Source organism: Podarcis gaigeae (assembly GCF_964106915.1).
Source record: "Podarcis gaigeae genome assembly, chromosome: 6".
In the NCBI taxonomy this organism is placed as follows: domain Eukaryota; kingdom Metazoa; phylum Chordata; class Lepidosauria; order Squamata; family Lacertidae; genus Podarcis; species Podarcis gaigeae.
Window position 1 is genome coordinate 40,134,827 of NC_139682.1, and position 17,731 is coordinate 40,152,557.

General features: G+C 41.8%; 1 protein-coding gene across 8 annotated transcripts in view; it reads right to left on the reverse strand.

The window, feature by feature from the left end:
* The window catches only part of SRGAP2 (SLIT-ROBO Rho GTPase activating protein 2), a 201,514-nt gene that overhangs the window by 87,365 nt on the left and 96,418 nt on the right, over window positions 1-17,731 (reverse strand). The gene's annotated exons all lie outside the window — the stretch shown is intronic.

The following is a 17,731-nucleotide window of genomic DNA, read 5'->3' on the forward strand; positions in this document are numbered from 1 at the left end:
ACCTGATTGGGGGTGGGGTGACTGGCTTCTGAACAGAAAACTATAATCACAGACTTGCTTACTACTTCTGCTGCTGGCCAACGCATTGTCCTTTGCTTTCCTTCCACAGCTGTTTAACATCCTAAAATAGTATTTTCACTTTCTAAACAGAAAAGTAGTAGTGCCAGGGATCAAGAGAAGTCTCTTTACATTTATTGCACAACAGAATATAATAGTTGCACAATTATGCAATTGCATGGCTCAATACATCACAATGGGGAGAGAATAAAACCAATAAAATGACAATTATATCCAGGCAGATGTTTCCTTTCTTCCCAACAACCGTTCTAAGAAGGGATGTATCAAACAGCATCCTTGTTTATTTGAACAGGCTGTTGAAATGATTGTGACTTACTGCTTCAGCCATGGCTCCCTATGGAGACTGGTATTGTACTTCATAAGCCAAGTGAAACTCTACACTGTTTAAAATGAAAGGGGCCTTTGGAAACCCAAAGCATTGCCGACACAGAGGCCCAGTTAACAATCGTAGTCTTGTAATGCTCACCCAAGATTACTATGGTGCGTAAAGGAAGCTGGAACAGTGGCTCTCTGATCTAGAGTGCCCTACATTACACCCTTTTAAAAAAATGTAATTAGCTGCCTGAAAGCATGACAGAGAAGGAAACTGGGCATGTCAGGGGGAAATTCCCCGACTAAAAACCTGACCAGGAGGACAAAGAGACAATTATTTATCATGTGAAACCTGGTATGACTCTCACCCCTGTTTCCACTCCCCCAAAAGCTGTTTCTTCCCCACAAACCTATACTGTACAATGAGAAGAAATTTGGGGGAGGGGAGGCGAAACAAAACTCCATCACAAGCAAATGCAGTCCATTTTATTTTAAAGAAGAATGTTCTCAACAGCTTACCAGGAAACTGTCTAGCTAGGGAAATGATCCTGGGCCTGTAGCAGATGGTTTGATGAAATTGTTAATTCAGTATGTGACAGCTATGAAAAAGGTGAATTCCATGCCAGGCATTATTATATAAAACCAACAAGAATCATGACTTCATAAAAACTGACAGTGAGGCCACATGTGTAATATTGCATAATGTTTTGGTGGTCCCAACTAAGAAACTATAATGTAAAATCAGAAGTCGGCAGCCATGATGCGAGCAGCAAAGTGGCCAAGTTTGCTGACTAAGTTGCTCAGGGTTATTAAAACAAAAAAGGATTGCAAAATGCTCCAAAAGGATCTCTCTGTACTGTGTGAATGGGCCATAAAATCGCAGATACAATTCAACATGTGTTTATTTTGCATGTTGGGGCAAAAAATAAATAAATCTTAACTTCACATACATGCTCATGGGGTCATAGTGAAGAAGAAGATGTTGGCCCAGTGTGCAGCAGCTGTGAAAGGGGCAAATTCTATGTTGTGGATCATTAGGAACAAAACTTTAAGCTTCTTAACGCAAGTTGTGGAAACCAAGTGCTCTTGCACTTGAGACCTGCTTGCAGGCTTCCCAAAGACACCTGGTTTGTAAGTGTGAGATCATGATGCTGGACCAGATAGGTCACTGGGCTGATCTAGCAGATTCTTCTCATATTCTTAACAAGGTGCTGGGAGTACCTTCCAGTTTAAAGACCTTTTTGATTAGAAAAAATACACTTAAGGGTAGAGGAAAGATGATAGATGTTTATAACAGTTACATGGTGTGGAGAAAATGGATAGTGACAAATTTTCCATGCTCTCATAATTCTAGAACTCCAAGTCATCTACAGTGGTACCTCGGGTTAAGAATTCAATTCGTTATGGAGGTCTGTTCTTAACCTTGAAACTGTTCTTAACCTGAGGTACCACTTTAGCTAATGGGGCTCCCGCTGCCACCACACCATGCTGCGTGATTTCTGTTCTCATCCTGAAGCAAAGTTCTTAACCCGAGGTACTATTTCTGGGTTAGCGGAATTTGTAGCCTGAAGCATCTGTAACCTGAGGTACCACTGTACTGACATTGATTAGCAAAAGATCCAGGAAGCAGTTCTTGAAGTATGAAGTAGGATGCTAGAGCAAAACAGCCTCACCAACCTCTGTGCCCGTGTGAATGAATCCAGTCTTAAAGCAAACGATATATTTTTCATTTAGAGGTAAATGAGCACTGGAAGTTTTAGTCCAAAACATGTGAAGGGCATTAAATTGACACAGGTAGACATAGATGGGCATTTAGTCTGAGCTAACAAGACTCCTCTTAGTCCTCTAAGTGGAAAATTTACTGCTTGCTATGAAAAGGATTCCCCTCTCTATCACTGACACACACACACACACACACACACACACACTTTTAGCCTTTAAGAGGCAGTTTCAGACATTTGTGTCTGTTATCCTTGTTAAACAAATACTTTGAAGGCACTGTTCCAAATTTTAACACTGTCTGTTTATTGGTTTTTATTTTTCAATGCGATAGATTCTGACATGATCTTAATAATTAAGATAATTAATTTTATGGTTTTGTTATTGTTAAGAATCTTGAGCATGACTTATGGATGCCAGGATATAAATATTTATCCAAAATAAAAGTTCACTTTCCTCCTTCTCTTATCAGAATCCTGACCTATTGCTATACCAAGGTTTTGTCTACATTTTCGTTGGAGGGGATGAAAACTTCAAGCAATAAAACAATCTCTTACTGTGTTGTATATTTATGTTTAATTTCTTGCAAAGCTGAAGTTCCACTAAGACCGTAGGGAATTTTGAACCAAAAGATCTCAGTCAATTAGAATTATTGTTTTCATGATTGTTTTAAGTAGAACTTCCAAGTTTATATTTGCTTCTATCTAGACAGCCATACTGTAATTGTCTAATTGCATCTGTATCTGCATTCCATGCCAAATGTTACCCAGAAGAAAACCTGCCAAATGTGCAGCTTTAGCACTTGAGTCTTTCTTAACATCTTAATTCCTCTATCAGCCTTTTTATAACTGAGTTTACTTAGATGCAAACATCAGGCCAAAGCCAATGTGAATCTTTCTACTTTTCATGAGTATAAAATGAAAGATTAAAGGAATAAATGGTTAGGAATATAAAATGGGAGGGGGGATTGGAGAGGGTAGCCAAATTCCAACTTGCTTTCTTAGCATTCATAAGCACACACGGCACTCAGTCACAATTTAAACTTTTCTAAACAAGGAACTGTGACTCAATTTACTTCAACATAAAGCAAAGAAGATTTTAGCCAGCTTAAGTATTTAATGCATTCAAAGGTTATTGAATCAGCACTATTCATGCATTTAAAATTAAAGCTGTATCATGATTTTTAAGATGAAATCCAATTTTCTAGGTTTATACATTTCAGTTACAGCTTAGAAGCCCAGAAGCATTCCCTCCTCTCTGGAAACTGCCATCAACAATGGCATTTTTTAAAGAAAGCTCACTGGCTGGAGGCGGTTGGAGGATGGATGGCGGCTAATGGATTAAAGTTGAATCCTGACAAGACAGAAGTACTGTTTTTGGGGGACAGGGGGAGGGCTGGTGTGGAGGACTCCTGCAGCGCACCCAAGCCACATGTCTCTCCTAGGAGTGATGCGGTGGATCAAGCCCCGCGATGCCGGAAACGGCAGCATGGGGTTTGTGTCTGCCAGGCAGACTCTGTGGGCAGCTCACCACATCCTCCTATGGGCAGATCGCCACGCCGCCCCTGTGGGCAGATCGCTGCACCGCGCCTTGGCACAGATTGCCACCCCTCCCCGTGACCTACGCCCCTGAATGGAGCTAATGTTCGCACCTGAATATTGACACTAGCAAGATGGAGCAAAGTTACAGGTAGGTAGCCGTGTTGGTCTGCCATAGTTGAAACAAAACAAAACAAAACAAACAAACAAACAAATAAATTTTCTGAAGAAGTGTGCATGCACACGAAAGCTCATACTAATAACTAACTTACTTAGTCTCTAAGGTGCTGCTGAAAGGAATATTTTTTAAATTTTTATTTTATTTTATTTTATTTATTTTGTTTTGAAGATGGAGCAAAGTTTGTAGCCTCTGAAAAAATGACAGAGTGTGTAACCAGCATAGACACATTGTTTTGATATCCCTACAGAGAAAGACAATTGACAGCTCTTTTTCAGAAATGCTTCACTGTCCCATCTCAAGCAAGAAAGTGGAGAACCGTAAAACTGTCCAGAACCAAGAAGAATCTGGAATGAAAGGGACTGGGGAGAAATATTGCACTCTATTATAAACTCATAGGGGAGAAAGAAGGTGGGTACTTTTCAAAGATGGGGACTATCAATGCACACCATGCTTAAACCTAAGGTCCAATGTTGCTGGAAGTTTCTGATTAATGTTGCTAGAAGTGAGAGGAAGAATTGGGCACCCACAGCCTGGCACAGGGTGCCAGCTGCCAGCACTGATTGTAATGCAGTAGTTGTTGCTTTGGTTATGCATCCAATATTGGGGTCAGCGGGGAGCAAATGATGACAAGAGCACAGAAAATGGCTTTACTTGAAGTCATTTTAGCTTTCCCTCTGTTCCAACAAGGCAGGTATATATGCCCACTGTCAAATCTGAGTCACTTCAATGATATGATCCACCTACTTTGTGTGACTTTTATACAGGGAATATGAGAAACAAAGCAGAAAAGGCAACACAATGCCGGCTATGGTTTGCATTCAAAGTAATTTATTCAGATCCCTGAGGGAGGGCAGCACATAACAGGGCTGTGAGTGGCAAGTTTGCCAAGCCTGCTGAAACATGCTCTTTGACATAATATTTGGTTATAAGCTGTTTCTTGTTCAGAGGCATGCAATATGCACTCCCCAGGATACTCAACTTCTTAAATAATGTCTTAATTTCAATGCTCTGGAACATTCACGCACGGGAAGCCACATTAACTGGCATTACAAGAACACTACCATGTATTTATAAACTGTAGTCACCTATGCACTGATTTTTTTTTATTGAATTATGTCAATTAAACATATATAAAAACAATGCCTACAACATATCTATGCCCATAACTCCTTCTTTGCATGGTCCAAAAGTTCCCCATTTCTACTTATGGAAACTGGAGTCCAACAACATCTGGAAGGCCAGAAGTCTCCCCACACCCGTCTTATCTGATTAAGAAAACTCATAATTTCCCCTTTGCTTGAATAGCAGTTAATTATAAATATAATTGACTGGGAACCATCTCGAGATGCTTGTGTGCAACTCTGGTGCTGAAACAAAGCAAAACCCAGTTCTAGCCCAGAATTCTGCTGCTCAGATGGTTCACCTCTCAACATTCTGTCCATGTGATGCCTCTCCTCAAATACCTACATTGATTTCCCATCCACTTCTGCACTGGCACAAAGTCCTTATGCCTTAAAGTTCCCCACTGCTTTGGTCCCAATCTCTGCCCACATATCCAGATATATAATCCTGTCCATGGCCATCACTGCTCCAAATCTGATCTCCCTCAGATACCTGAAAGCCTCCTTATACAGCCCCACCCTTCCTTATGGTGGCCTCCTACATGACAAGTATATGAGGGTGTGAAAATTGCCCCAGTAGAAAATTGTGATTTAGCACTAAACACCAGTGCAGAGTTAATTGGAGTTAGTTCCAGAAGTGGAAAGAGGGAAAATACCAACAAAAGGAAAGAGAAAGTAGGAAAGAAACCCACAAGCTTCTGATTGCTAACCAGGGTTAGGTAAACAGGCCACATTTAATCTGCAGCACAGCAATGAAAAGATGTGTATGACCCAACCCCTTACTCTGAAATCAAAGCATCAAGTTATGAAAAAGAAAGCAGTCAATTGACTAAGGGTTTCCTAACACAATTTAGTTCAGAAAATCCAAAGACAGAAACATTAACAAGGAACAGTGGGGGAACAAAATGTAATCTAATTGTAAATGATTTTTCTGATTGATCACCTCCCTGTAGAACAAGCAGGAGAAAGGCCTTTGAAACTGGCTACATTCTTTGTTTCAGAAGAATTCCCACAACAGATGAAAGTGGTAATCCATAGTGTTCATTAATCTGCATTTAACAGAAGCTAGTTCTAATTAGATAGAGCAACAAGAAATCTAGAAATGGTCAGTTTTTTTAACTTACATGCATTAATTTATTTGCTTTATTTTGCTTTCACAATGCACCCAAACAAGTTCTCTTATCAACTGGGCAACAAAGGCTAATCATTAATGAGGAAACTTGAGCACTTTTTTGTCTGCCAGTAAACGTACAAAGAATGAACACCCTGGAAAGTAACCAACATTGAAATGGGCTACATGGTAATTCTCTACATTACACTTCCCTCTTTGAATAACCCAACAAATTATTATTTCATTCTACAACATCATTATGACAAGTGCTACTTTTTAAAAAGTGTACTTAATTTGACATGAGTCCTGATCTCAGCCTTCATATAGAGTCCTCTTACCAATTTATGAAACAGCTGGTGTTATTCAATAGTTATGCCTCGAAGTATTATTGCATGAGTAAGCAAACAAGAAAGCAAGCAGAATGATCAGGACGTTCAAATGGCTTGAGTTTCCACGCACTAGTTCAACTCATGCCCCCAAGTTTCACACCACCATCCTTGGGTGGCCAGATGCATTGCCAAGTAAATAAACCAAGTCCTGAAGCCTGACAAAGAAAAGCATTCTGCTCTTATAATTGCTAGATTTAGAAAGGAAAAGATCCAACAGCCCCCAACTGAGGATTTTCAGCAATATTCTCCAATACTTTTTCAGAACAAAGGTGGTCCCTGTTGTGAAGAGCACCATCTATTATAATAGTCATTTTCTTAATCTGAATTCTCAAGACAGGCAAATGGCAAAAGTCTATCCTGGTCTGTGACCATAATAAAGTTCATTCATTCACTCACTCAAAAGTGCCCCAAACTTTACTGACCAAAATGTTTAGTAATTAGTATTGTATCAGTAGGGGATATATATCACTGAGACCCTGCGTTTCTGAGTGAATCCCAGTCCTCTCCATTTACTACTTTGAAATTGGTGTAGGAGATGGACCCTACAGGCAAACTAAAAAATTCTCAATGGCTTAAGATCTGGTTGGCTTGAGGTCCATGCTTCCTAACATTACGGAGAATTCTTTGAAGATGGTCCACCACTGGTTTTTAAACCAGGTCAGACTTGCTCACATTGTAAGATCTGGTCCCCCATTATGCTGGTGGGGTTGTAAGGTACAAGGCACATATTGGCACATATGGTGGGGGTACACAAGTTCTGGAAGCAGGTTGCAATGGAGACTGGTGTAATTGTTATCTTAGCATCCAAGGTGACCTGCTTGCTATTTCTCTTATCCATTTTTGATGGTGCCAATGCTGGACTTACTTCTCAACGATTAATTCTATATTTGTTGGTTGTCGCTTGTCTAGTGATCTCTCAAGGGTGAAAGGGTGCATATTGTTATCCTATGGACCTATGGTTTAAAAACGTCATGCTCATTGCCTTTTCTGAAAAACTGACTCATAAAATATGTGCCACCAGGAGTGATGAAGACCCCTTCCGACTTTGCTTCTGCTTGGGGGCACCTTGAGATTTATATGACCAAACTTGCCATTTGGCAACATTCAGGAATGTTTGGTAGAAATATGAACCTTGTCACTATGGAAGATATTTTACGCCATCCATTCTTTTTAAAGCCTTCTAAGATTATTATGAACATTATCTTTTTTATCTTGCAATTTTATCCTTCCTGTTTTTATGACTGCTTGCCACTGTTTCCACAATCAGTCCTTTGGAACTTTCTTCTCTGATAGGGCCATTTACTTTTAAGGAAAGAACGGTGCTGTGATGCTTTTATTGTAATGATCAGTACATGGTATTTCAAATGCATATATTTTTATTCTACTAATGTTTAATTGTTTAAATAATATATATGTGTGTATTAAATGTTCACTATTGTGCTTCATTTCAGAGTAATTATCCACAGTGTCCTTTCAGAACATGGTTAGTTTCATACCATGTACTACTTGTAGATATTTATAGGTCATGCAAATTTGTGCAGGGAGCAATTGTGTAAGGACCTGTAGAAGATCAGCATGCTTGATGTTTCTGAGCTGAAAGGTCAGGTTGAAGAGGAAAGAAGAAATGTCTAAAAGGAAGGAAGGCAAACTGACAGATTATGCTTAATTAAAAGGAGAGTATAAGTAGCAGAGAAAGTCAAGTAGGAAACATCACAGTCACAAAAGCAAATGTGATTTCAGAAGTTCCAAATCATAGCAACTCCCAATACAACCAGTGGGTGAGGCTCATTAAAAGAGGTTAAAAATGGCTAACTAAAAACCTTTCTGAATTAAGAGGATAGGGAGCCATAAGCAATGGAAAGACAAAAGGGAAATGCCTAATGATGTTGACGGAAAACATTCACTGAGTAAAGATGAGAGTCTGGATGTCTCTGAGTGCAATGGAACCAGACGGGGCTGATCATAACCCAAATGCACAAGCAGGGAAAGACTATGGCCAGTAAGGCTACAATTAAAGTTTCTCCAGGGCATTTGCCAAACATGAGGGGATTCTGAAAAAAGGCTAGTACCCAATCCTCTCATCATTTAATGATACATTTGAGTGCTATAGTAACAAAGGAAATGTCTCCCTCGCAAGGTTGTGGGCTCTCCTTCCTTGGAGGTTCTTAAAGCAGGGGTTGGATGGCCATCTATCATGGATGCTTTAGCTGAGATTCCTGCATCGCAGAAGGCTGGACTAGATAACTCTCAGGATCGCTTCAAACTCTGCAATTCTATGATTCTATGAAAGGAAACATAAGTGGGGGAACTTTTTCAGCCCAACAATCAACACCCCCCTCACACACACAAGGGGACCTTCTGAGGGCCACATGCCAGTAATGTGTGGGGTCAGAAGCAAAAGTGGACCAGGCAATTTATTTAATGCTCATTTGTACAAGAAGCTACATTCCAGTCACGTAAAACGCAGAAGTTTCTACACACACACACACACACACACACACACACACACACACACCACTTTCCATTGAGCACATTCAAGGAAGTCAAAAGCACTTTGTTTGTTCCAGGGGGGAGGGCTGGATAGGGAGGTCTGGAGATGTGGTCCTCAGCTGTGAGGTTTCCCACCTCAGTGTACAATGATTGATTTCACAGAGGCTTAGAATCTGGCACACAAGGACCCTTCTAACTGAACTAATAATGACCAAGGGCAAATTCAGCTGTACATGCATTGCAGATGACCACTGCTTGGAGGTCATGAAAGAGTTACATAGTAGAGCTGAAAAACCTAAACTTCAGCCTAACAGGTCCATATGCTTAGCATTAAGAAAGCAACGCTGGCTGAAGGGCAAACTATTACATGGCTGCCTTGCCTCAAGATCAATATCTTGCTTTCTTGCTGCCTTAGTGTAACATCCCCCCCCCATCAAAAAGGACTAGAAAAGCAAAAGTAGCCACAAATGTGTGCATGAAAACACACACACTGCCTCCTCCGATCTCATACACATAGGCACACTCACGCAGTCTTTTGCTTGCTACCTTTGGGTCTGTGCATGAATCACATGCAGAGCCGTAGGTCACTGCCACAGTTAACTGGAACATTAACTCTCAGAATACCACAGCAGGCTACTCAAGGCTCTCTTTGTGCTGTTCCCACCCCCCACCCCACCCCCACCCGCCTAACCCAGCCTCCGTCTAATTTAATCAAGATTTTTGGGATCTATGGCAATGCTTACTTGGTTGTTCCGCATTCCACTGAAAATTACAGCTGCAGCTTCAAAATATTTAGGGCACTAATAAAAAAGGCAAGTTAGATACGCTGTCAACATTTTATGGCCTAAATATAACATACCCTCTAAACGTAGTTAGAGAGTCCTGGGGAGAAGACACAGCTTGTTGCTTCAAAATAACTACTTTAAAAATCAGCATGGTCTACTCTGTTGCTAAAAACTGAAGTCAAAATGATATTTTGTTCATTTTTCATGTATCAACAGGGAAATTAGGTAGTCCTTTTGCTACTTTTTTGTCCATACAATCAATATAGTTACAAGTTCTGAGTCGCTCTCTATCCAGACTTTAAAAGGCAGAAATACCAAACCACCAACTACCAGTATAATCTATGGATTAGACAGATTTTAGGGGTCCCTAGAACCACTTATTTTGAATGCTTACACTATGGAAAATAAGAATTGAAATGCATTTTCATTCAAGAACCTCAATTGTCTCTTATTAGTATTTTCTAATAACTAAACTGAGCTACATTAAAATGCACCTAGAGAATAACTTTAGACACAAAAGTGTATTGATGCAGAAAGTGCATTTTACATGGCAAACCAAGCATATGTGTATGGTCCGAAGGCTTCCTTCTAAAGCTAAGCAAGGGACATGGCAATGGGCCCCGGATGTGTGCTATGGCCTCATTTGAGGTAACGGTTTCACAATCACCCCTGTATAACCTCTCCTATTCGCTGGGCTCCTGGCACTCTGTCAAACTCTGTTGGGGGGGGGGGTGACATCCCTTGTCAGCAGTTGCCCAGTCTCTTTGGTTTGGCCCCAAGGTTTCATGTGTCACCTGTTCCCACCTAATCTGCAGCACATAGTCCAAGTAGGGGTGTATAAACTCCCACTGCCTTGAGGGACATCTTTGGGGGAAGAAAAGGCTCAAGGAGCAAAACCTACACAAATCAGGTGTGGAGTCCTTAAGATGGTTAGATGGCACCTCATATGACTCAGTGGCGTAGCATCGGTTGTCAGCACCCGGGGCAAGGCAAGTAATTTGCACCCCCTAACCCATGGATTTGCGCCCCCTAACCCTACCCCCCAGATGTTGCGCCCGGTGCGGCCGGCCCCCCCCTGCACCCCCCACGCTACGCCACTGGTATGACTCCTTCCAGAAACTCCTGCAGCCAAGCTGGTGCCTAATGTATTGCTCTTCTTTCCTTTGGACCACATCAGGGAAGCTGAGGGGGGCGGGTCTCATTGTCTGGGCAGCCCTAGGCCTCCATATCCACTGCCCAGGCTTGAGTCCTGGGGAGGTCACTTTGGTGCTGCTAACACGGTATTTTGACTTTGCCCCCTGAGGTGCACTCCGTTGTCTCTCAAGATGGATGGATGGATGACGACAACAACAACAACAAATATCACAGCATTGGGAAGAATCTGCCATTGCTTTGGCAAGCAGACTGCCACTCACTGCCACATCCTCACTGCCAAGAGAACTAGATGGTTACATCCTCATCCTCTGCGTGATCCTGCCTCAATTTCCCTTTGCCCCTGGCCACCAACTAGATTGTTACACACACACACACACACACACACACACACACATATCTTTGGCTTCAGCAGAGTCAGACCTGCAAACAGTACTGAGCTAGATGGGCCAATAGTTCCCTACGTTTCTGAGTAAGACTATCTATCCTATGTTCAGGCTAGAACAATGACTTGCAAGAGGGCAAGGGGGCCAGCAACATTCACCTATAGAGGCCTACCTGTAGAGGCTTGGTTTTTAAAGGCAACTACACAGCAATTAAGCAGGTGCAGTTTGTTCTAACCAATGAAGTAAAAGGGACTCTTTCACACTAACAGAGTGCCATTCCTAAATTTCACTACAATCTAGATTTTAATCTCGTATAACGGTGAGGTGCATTTCTCCTCAGTTATGACAAACTAATTCACCTCCATTCTAGGTCAAAACAGCACTACTGTATAATTCTTTGGCTCACAAATTTGGCTTCCAAATAACCCTTTCCTGTCATCTTAAATGCTGTCAAGCCTCAGTCATCAGATTCTCTGTGAAACTACCAATATTGCTTTGCCTTTCAAAACGAAATGGAAGCATGGATATGGCTTCAATAGATGACCCACTCTGCCAGCTGCCTGCAAAGGCCTGTGAGGTATTGGAAGTAATGCCCTATACTCCATCTTGCACAATTTCAATGCCACTCATGACAGGTTCATGCACCCTACCTTCGCTGATGCTCTTTCTCAAACCCCTAGGAAAATATTTTCTTGACATGGTTAGCTGCAGGCACCGCAGCTGGATGACCAACCTGCCATCCTCAAGCTGCTGTTGCCCATTTCTTAGATGACCTGAATATAATCCATTGCAAAGAATGGCAAACACCAAGCAAAATGTTTTTAAAGTGATCAACATCAATTCTGTGAATAAATATAGGGAAGGAGAGCTACAGATGACCACTTCCTCATATAGCCCTAGGCACCTAGACTGCAAGTTTCAAAACAGTTAACTGTGGTTCCAAGACAATCTGATTACCCTCCTCCTAAGCCTGCAGTTCATTTCCAAACTACAATACTCCCTTGTTGGACTAGCAATCATATGGCTCCTGGCCATTGGAATCTTCATTTACTTTGACTGCAGCAATGACTCTTTTTTTAATAAAAAGCTCAACAATTGAACTATCTCCCAGTACTTAATTAGCAATTAGATACAGAGTATGTTACCATGATCATAGGTTATTCAAAACACAGATGTCAGACAGAAAAATGCTTATAACTGAGTTTCTGAAGGACGCAGATTAAGTGACATCTAGGATCTCTCCAATTCTAAAGTTTCAGATAATTTAGAGTCTTAAATTTCTTGTCTCTTCACTTCTTATGCACTTGTTTAATGCAGTTCAGAACCTTTTCTGCCAATCTTATTTGTAGTCTTATAGAGCAAAAGGTCTGAATACAACCTTTTATGAGAATTATATCCTTCAGCAAGCCAATATTACAAAATTGTTTAATTGATCATTTGAAAATGTCTCCTGCATTTTATAGATTTCCACTTTTTATCAAATACAGCACAAAACAGGATGAGCTACCAGCACCTTTCATGACCAAATCCCCTATAGCTCTACATAGCAAAGCTAGTACAAGAACTCAGAAGTTATGGGAAGATGGTGTATCTGCATATCCTGCTCACAAACATGACTGAACTGGATCATTGGATAGAGCTGACAAAGTGGTAAACTTTGGTGAATTAACAACAAGAGTAGATGTGAGTAAAAGGATCCATAAGAGAGGGGAAGCTTAAAAAAACATTGACTAAATAGATTTAAACAGTTCGGTTAATGTATTTACATATGGCAAAAAAAACCCTTAAATTTCCAAGTCTTTTATTATGAAATAATGTTAATGATGTCCAAAGGGGATCAAAACAAAGAAGTATGGGGAAGCAATTCCAGACTAAATATTAGTTGTGGGGGGGGGGGGAATCTCTTATTTGTACAAGCATTTGGCTGGTGGAGCAAACTGCCCATGAAAGCTACAGAACTTCCTTGTCATTAGGAAGTTCCTTACCACCACCAAGGTGAGTGAAAGCATCCCTTGTCAACAATCTTTTTAACTAAAACTAAGAAAGCAGAAGGTGAAATTTAGTGTTCTAAGTGGAGGGTGGCGGCTTGGAAGTATACAGAACTGACCAAAAGGAAGATGTGCAAGTTTGATTATCCATCTTGTCATGAACAGACACCAAGCCATGAAAATTGCCCCACAGAAAGTCACGGAATCTTTCCTTGCTGCCAATCGCTCGAGCAGGTAAGCAGTAAAAACTGTTCTCTGTTACGTTGCAACATTTAAGACAACAGTCTTTTCAAATGGAGCTCATGGAATAGCTGAAGTAGATGCACAGATTCCATGCAGACATGCACATGACCGTGCTGTCATACACAGGATGCCTTCCTCTATTTTTGTCTTTTTTTTTTCTTCACTCATTTTTTAGAGATAAGGAAGAAGGAGGAGAAGCAATAAGAAAGTGGAAGTGAGAAAGAAGAACAGGACTCTGAAGTACAATTCCAGAGCTGCACACAATCCCTTAGTGGCAAAGGGGACAGGAGTTCAGAATGATGTCCAGCAAGTACGTCACAGCCTCACAGATTCTTGCAACAGCAAGAAAAGAAAACCTCCCAGAGTTGCCTTCTCACAATGAACATAAGCCACTAGATGAGCATATAGAGGAAACCATGTCATGGGAAGAAAGATTCTCCTGCCCTAGAAGACTCCAGCAAAGGAAATGGATGCAGAGAAAAGCACACTTAGGAGATTAGCTTAGTTTCCTCACAGATATATATAATATAGATCTGTATTTCTTGGCACTATCTCAACATTTACCTTTCACCCCAGCTGATAATATGCCTAAAGAGGCCAGCTGCACATAAAAATAAATTGCACAGAATCAAGAAGAAGGCTGTTTAAACATTTCAGTTCTCAGATTTCTCTTCTTGTTACTCTGAGCTGCAGTCAAGGAGCTAAAGGAACCAGAAGAAAATTTGTCTGTTCAGAAACTAGCCAGAACAGAAAGGGGGGGGGGGAATCCTACATGGTTAGGTAATACAGATTTGTTAACCTCCGGAGTACATCATTTCTGTCTAGCAGGCAGACCCTATTTCATGTGCAACACAAAATTCTTTAATGAGCTGAAATACGAACGCATAGCTTGCTGCTTCATGCCAAAAACTGCTACACACATAAGAGATTCATAAAACATGTCAAAATTGGTTTGACTCAGAGACATCTCTCTCTTCTATCGCAATTGGCAAGGAGTGGCGATGAAGGAGACTAAATTACAAGGGCCTCTTCCGTAAAAAGAGGCCATATGTGTAAATAACATCAGCAGGAGAAGATCTGGAAATCTTGCTAAAAATATGATGGTGTCGCCATGCAGAGAATTATGAGCGCACACAGAAACTTAAAGGAAAACAGAATAGTTAGAAGGGGGTAGGAATCCAAGGACTGGGCTCCTTTTCATAACACTGTTTTATCTGAAGATACCGTAATAAATTTAAACAGAAGAGAGTTAAAAAGGAGCACACTCAAAGCTCGAAATACAGAGGAATCAAAGATATGTACTGCACAAAGAGAAAAGCAAGAAATCAAAAGAAACCTGAAAAAGAAGAATAGAAGCAATATCAAAGCACCCTACCCTCCTGAGATTTGCAAGGAGAGGATCAGAACTCCACGTGAGCCAATGTGTAGGGCTCACACCTCAACTTCATTAGAATTCATACAGGGAAATGTAATATAATTAGTTATAGGCAAGGCAAAAACCATGTATTCTTCCCTAGAAGTGCCAATCTCTGCATTATTTTGACTAAGGCTTGCAATCCCCTCTCATCAGATTATTATTTCTATTTGAAAGCAAAGCCTCTGTTGTTTTTCTTAAAGTGCTATAGATTCCACAGTTTTCGAACGGCCCAATTTTCATGGAATGTGGTCCCTGCTACGGAACGGAACAGCATCCACAGATTTATGTAGAATCCCCTTAAAAAGAAAAGCATGTATCCTAAGAGAACTTTGAGTCAGCCTGCTTGTTCAGGCATATGGTGCTTTCTCTCCTGGGGCTGAATACATGGCAGCCAATGCTTGAATGCTCCCACACCCAACCTAACCGCTCCCCCCGCTCCCTCCTCCTTCCCTTAGAGAGCTAACTGAAGCAAGAAGGGCTTCTAACCTAGCCTTCTCCTTTATATGCTAAGGCTTCTAAGCTTCTTTATTTATTTATTTTCTTTCACATGTGGGAACACGGTTCCAGAGGGGTTGCAGAAATGTACGACCAGTGCCATTCTTAGCAGAGCCAAATAATGCTGGTCCAGTTTATTTTTGCATGTGTCCCCACCCCCTGCACAATACTGAGCTGAGATTTTCACATACCCATGCAAAGAGCTATTTCTCCTCTCTTTACTGCAAGCCACAATTAAACCTGGAAATCTCTAACTAACCATAGATTCCCATTTTACTTGAACCAGTTTCAGAACCGTGGTAAACTAGAGGCTCCCTTTGCTCATGAGCCATGACAAAAGGGATCTGTTCACAAGGCTCGTGCGTATCTTGCCTTAATAAGCTGAGCTACAACAGCCTGAATTGGCCCTATATTTTCACACAACCAATTTGATAGAACAATTCCAGTCTGCGTTGCAAGCAACGGCCAATTCTGTAGTCAGAATTAAACAAAAACAAGTAGATTCTCATAGGACTGGGAACCAGGAATTCCTGAAGTGGCAGATTCCGACTGCTGAACATCAAGGGTGGTGAATCATGTTCCACCACTTGATGCGAAAAGGGAAGGGCCGCCCTGCTCTACCCCTACCTAGCTGCTCCTTACACCACTGCACATCCTGCCACATTTGCCACTGGCGGAGAAGCGCCATTGCCATCAGTGCTGATTTCTGACAAGATGGTGCCAGTTTGGGGTGAGATCTCGCCCCAAAGATAGATAGCTATAGACTTTATTTGCGTAGCCGACAGGCCATAGCATCAAAGGACAAACACCGACAAAAATACATTACGAATATAGTTACCATAACATCTTATGACCTATTAAAACCCTAGGTAGAAGCTGGATTATCATTCATCCATGACCCTCTGTCCCATGGGCGGCGGCCTTTTCTCTGGTAGATTGTTCCAGGTCGGTTAAGTGAATAGACCAGCCAAATTGAAAGATTATAAATTTAGTGCCCCAAAGTGACATGATCTTGCCAAAAATTGGCACCAGTGGTGGTGGTGATTCTCCATCTGACGGAAGTGGTGGGGCAGGTAGGTTGCCAGTGTGAGTGCTACCTGGCAGGGCGGGGGACTCCTGGTGCCTAAGGCAGCGGTCTCACCCTCCCTAATGGCTGGCCCAGCTTTGTTAAACATTCAGGGGCTTATGTACAACCAATATATAGTGAGAAATTTGTTTTTTCAAGAATAAGAGTTTGGATTTGATATCCCGCTTTATCACTACTTTAAGTAGTCTTGAAGTGGCTAACAATCTCCTTTTCCCTTCCTCCCCCACAACCAGTGGCGTAGCGTGGGGGGTGCAGGGGGGCCGGCCGCACCGGGTGCAACATCTGGGGGTTAGGGTTAGGGGGCGCAAATCCACGGGTTAGGGAGCGCAAATCCATGGGTTAGGGGGCACAAATTACTTGCCTTGCCCCAGGTGCTGACAACCCACGCTAAGCCACTGCCCACAACAAGCACTCTGTGAGGTGAGTGGGGCTGAGAGACTTCAGAGAAGTATGACTAGCCCAAGGTCACCCAGAGCTGCATGTGGAGGAGCGGAGACGTGTTGCTATCAAAGGGTTAAAGGGTAGCAGAAACGCTCTAATCACTGAGCAGCTGGAGGTCATTAGGCTTCCAGGAACATGAGTTTGTATAAATAGTCTCCTGTGTGTTTGTTCTTCCCTTTCTCCCCCTTTTTGGGCGTGTTTGCTGAGATGTGTGGTTCTTCGCCAGGGTTGTTTTTTGTTTTTGTAAAGAAACCTTATCTTTGAGTTACAAACCGCATGCTCCAAGACTCCTCTTTGAAAAGATACTGCCTCTCCTGCCCTTCTTCAACTGCTGTGCGAAATACTCTGCTGTAGTGGGACTTGTGACGATGGAAGCGCACTGGGCATTTACATTAAACTAATTAAAGTTTAATGGGACAAGACGCGAACCCGGTTCACCAGATTACAAGTCTACCACTCTTAACCACTACACCACGCTGGCTCTCAGTGTGCAGGTACTTCAACACAAAGTACCTGCAAATCTTTGGGTTGTATCCAGCCAAGTAATTTCGTAAGTAGAACAACTTCTGCTTAAACAACGGAGCTTCTGCCAGAGCAGATTTTGGGATATGTGAGGGTGGATGCAAATTTTGTTGCAGAAGTCATTCCACTCACACAGTGACTTAGTTGACTTCAGCCTGTTGCTCCTTGGCATTTAAACCCACCCCATTTTCTCATTCCCTTGTTGCATGAAGTGGTTCCAGAATCGCTTCCATCTTGAATGCCCCCCCCCCAAATATTGCTGCTTGTAGCCTTGGG